Consider the following 4,384-nt stretch of genomic DNA (forward strand, 5'->3'; position numbering starts at 1 on the left):
GCTGTGGTGTGTCCAAGTGCACCCCACAATATTCCCCTTTGTCCACACTTCCTTCATTACAAATACTCACTGCAATGACTCATTGGTCTGGTACGAGGCCTCTGGCTTCTGCTACTTCATCAATACTGAAACATCACTGGAACTCCTCTCGGATATCCTGTTTTTGCCCTGTACCACTGAGATGCTTTAGTTTTGGATCTGTAGGACAGAGCCCTTCATATACTCTAGCAGTTCATTGTTGATGTACAAGTTGGCATGGGTCAATTTAAAACCCTGGATGTAGGCCTGAGATGAATCTGAACTGGTCAGTCCACTGGCTCTCTGGCATTTGTGCCCCCAGGATCAGCTCAGCAGTGACCCCACAGCTAGGGCCAACTCTATCCTGATGCCCAGGTGAGGGGCAGGGTCTACTCTCCCAAATACTGCCCCTGGTAAAGGACATGGCCAGTTCTCCCATTCCCATGACCCTGATTACTTCTCCTCCCTGCCATAGATGGAGAGGAACAAGGGAGGGGAAGATATCATCTCCCTTGTCCACTCCACTGAATGTCACAAGAGGCAGGCCAGGCTTTCCTGCCCTCAGGGCCAGCTTCAGGGCCAGCTCTACTATGCTGCCCAGGGAATATGCAGGACCAGCTTCCCCCAAGTACTTCAGCAGGTGAAGGACGTGGTCAGCTATTCTGCTCTCATGACCCGAGGGCCAGCTTCCTGATTGCTGAAGGTGGCAATGGGCTTGGGGGAGGAAGGAAGAGCATCTCTCTTTGCACATGCAGGCAATTTTCAGGATGAGCTCTTCCATGCTCACACCCACGGGGTCTGCTCACCAGCACTCCTGCCATCAGAGTCCGTTCTACTGTGCTGCCCAGGTGAGGCACAGGGCCTGTGCTCAAGCAGGTAAGGGACAGACTAGTTCTGCTGTGACGACCTTGTAGGTCCAATTCTCCCACCCGCTGCCAAGAGCTATGGCAAAAGGAATGATGGGAGGGAATCTCCCTCCTGAACACCACCTCAGTGCAGACAAGAGGTAGGGCTGGCTCTCCCACACTCATGCCCTCAGGGCAGGACTGCCCATAACCTTCACATCCAAAGTCAGCTCTTCTGTGCTACCCAGTAGCACAGACCCGCTCTCCCACTTTGATGAGTTAGATTCTGCTCCTCTGCCTGCTGTAGGTTGCAAAGGGTGGGGTGTGGCGTCTCTTCCTCATCCATACCATGAACAACAGACAAGTGGTGGGGCCAGCTCTTCCATGGTCATGGCCTCAGGGCTGGCTTGCCCATACCTCCACCACCAGGGTCAGCTATTGTGTTGCCCAGGTGAGGTTCAGGACCTGCTCTTCTGAGTGAGGAGCAGGGATAACTCTCCTGCTGTGATTATTCCAGGGTCAAGCCTACCAGAGATCATGAGGCACAGGGGAGAGGAGGTTATTTCTCCCCAGTGTCCGCTCTCAGGTACTGCAGCTTGCTAGTGGTGGAGTCAGTTCTGCTGCTCTCATGCCCCCAGAGCCAGTGGTCCCACAATGCTCAGGTGAGGGGTGTGGCCAGTTCTGTACAGACCTCAGATATTGCCATGTCCTCACAGGGCACTAGAGACCAAGGATGTCTGCCTGGTCTTTAATGTTAACACACACCTGCTGCTATAGGGCCACAGACCCAGACCTGGCTCCAGGGGGCAGCACAGTTCAGGACCACGAACCATGGTCACGGGTGGAATCACTACAGAATCGCTTCAGGCTGTTGTCACCACCCTGATCTTCAGTTTTGCCTCTCCCTATTGTGCCCATAGCCTTCTGTTTCTCTTTCTCTTCTATCTTTCTACCATTTACTATCTCCTTTTAGTGGTGCCTGTGGTCTCGGAGTGTCTGCAATCATCTCAGGAGTGCTATGCCCTGCTCATGCTTTATGGTGCCAGGTAGTGGTCATTTCAGGCATGACCTCCTTACCCAAGCCTGAAAGGTGATCATCTCAGGCTAGCTTCCTGTCTGTGCCCCATGGTGCCAGTCCTTAGGCTCACTCCTCTCCCCAAGCCTGCCTATGTGGCTCCTTGCAAGGGTCGCCTGTCTTAACTTTACTCTCACTCGGAGTCTTTAGCTTGCTCCCCATCCTGGGCGCCCATCTGGCCCTGCCTGGTGCCTGGACTGTTGATAGTTTCAGCCTGGCTTTTTTTCCGTGGAATGTTAGGCTTCAAAACGTTCAGATGTTTACATGTAAGTGCACTGAGAGTAGACATAGCCCGTCTCCTCTCTGCCACCTACTGACGCATATGAGACACCGCAGTCACACATACAATGCCTCTAGGGGCAGAAAAATATATTTTTATAGTTATAGTTCACCATAATGTTATCTAAAATACAAAACTAATTTTTTTTCATTTTCTTCTTGGTATATAACTGATCTAAAGTAATTTCACATAGTTACCTGGGCAATTTGCTAGGTTTGATATAGTTATATATTCGATGAAGTATGTTTATTTACCATATCTAGTAAGCATATATCTTCCTATAAACCCACTCATTTTCTTATATTTACTAGGTGAAATTAAAACCAAAATACATGACTGAAACGATGTGTTTGTAAGGGTTTGGAAATTGTGGAAATGCACATATCTATGGAGGATAATGAGATTGCATAAAACTTTCTTTCAAAAGTTGAGTAGCTGCTTCCCATCAGTTCAGCAAATATTTATACTATGATGAATTCATTCTAGTTAATGGTGTTTATGGACAGTAAATTAAAAGCAATGTCTATAGAGACTCATATATAAATGTTAATAGTCACTTTACTTTTACATAAAGAGAACATCCCAAATTATTCATTAACACATAAACAATTTTTAAGTGAGAAAGGAATCAAGATTTATTTAATCAAGCAAAACAAAGAGCATATGGGGAGTGTAGGGAGCAGAGTGACAGGAAGACTAAACCAGGTGGCAACTCTTATAAATTATTTTTCAAAAATTATTTTAAATTTACCTTGTGTTATTTGACAGTTGTATACATGCACATCATCAATTGCTAATTTAAGTCACTTTAAGCCACTCCCTATTACTTTTTCCCATCCTACTTCTCTTAGAGATAGCCTCTGTCATCTTACTCTGTCTTCCTAATGAGGCCTTCTTCTACTATGTGTTCCTTTGTGTGTGACCTGGAGTTTAATTATGGTTGCTTGCATACACAAGGAAGGGAAATATTTACAGGAGCCCAGACCATTTGGTAAGTGATGACAATACTGAAATAAATGATATCTATTCATTTGGCCATTAACTGTCATTAGTCCCTCACTGAGGGAAGGCCCTCATGAATTTTCCCAAATCCATGATAAACTTTTTGCAGGGCACAATTTGTGCAGGTCTTGTACATGCATAGACAACTATGGCAAGTTTATGAGTGCAATGGCTATATCATGTTCTTTTCTCTACTATGCTTGGACTGGTGTCACGTATATGACCCATTTAAGGTCAAGCACTCCCATCATCCTTTACTCTTAGTGTCTTTGACCAGTAAGTAATAAGGCACCTTCACCTAATGTTCATTACGTAAGCCATGGTACCTATGTAATCACCCAGATACCATCTCTTGGTTTATAGTACCATGCTAGCTGGATAGTAATTAAATGAGAAACTAATTGGCTACTGCACTAACACTTTTCTCTCTATTGCTACAATATGTACATCTTGTAAGCTGGTTATTATTATAGCTCATTTTGTTCATAGTTAGGTAAAACTTCATGTTTATACTCTATCGACTGCCTGCAGTAGTAGCTTATGGTAAGGCTACTTTGTCATAGTCAAAGAATGAACTGCTCAATTGTGTCAACATGATGATGAATCTCAAAATAATCTATGTTGAGTGAAAGAAACTAAACTCCACCAAAGCATTTGGTTAAATATATGGAAAATGAAAGCTAGTATTAACAAATTAGATCACTCATTGCCAAATGTCAAGAAGGCATGCATTAGTGTAAAAGAATGGTATTACAAAGAGGCACAAAGGAACTTTGCCTTGTGATTGATACACTCATTATCTTGGTTATTATGATGGCTTCCCAGGTGCATAGTCATATCATTTAATGAAAGGATGTGTTATGGGAACTGCATCATCAGGTAATTATGACTGTTTGTTCATGGTCAGCCTATTGCTTCTGGGCAACATGACTGTGTGATGTGTTTCTGTAGTGAGAGTGCTGTAGACATTTGTAATATGATGGTAATCATTTTCAGATCCAATGAAATCTAAACAAATCAACCAAATGCTAAAGACATGACATATTTTTATAAAGCCGTCCACATATACCATGCAAGCACCATACCTAGAGCTCATGAGACTGGGGGTTGGCTTTGTGTAGGTAGCAGACATGGTACTTAAAGGGAGCAGGGCTTGATGGAGCG

At 44.5% G+C, this 4,384-nt stretch overlaps 1 non-coding gene across 1 annotated transcript; it reads right to left on the bottom strand.

Moving 5' to 3' along the window:
* Positions 1–2,170: 2,170 nt before the first annotated feature.
* Positions 2,171–2,302, bottom strand: LOC115063723. Its single transcript, XR_003843603.1, has one exon. It is a non-coding gene; the product is annotated as a small nucleolar RNA SNORA17 (small nucleolar RNA).
* Between the last annotated feature and the right edge of the window lie 2,082 nt (positions 2,303–4,384).

The sequence above is a fragment of the Mus pahari genome, chromosome 3, assembly GCF_900095145.1.
Source record: "Mus pahari chromosome 3, PAHARI_EIJ_v1.1, whole genome shotgun sequence".
Taxonomy (NCBI): Eukaryota; Metazoa; Chordata; class Mammalia; order Rodentia; family Muridae; genus Mus; species Mus pahari.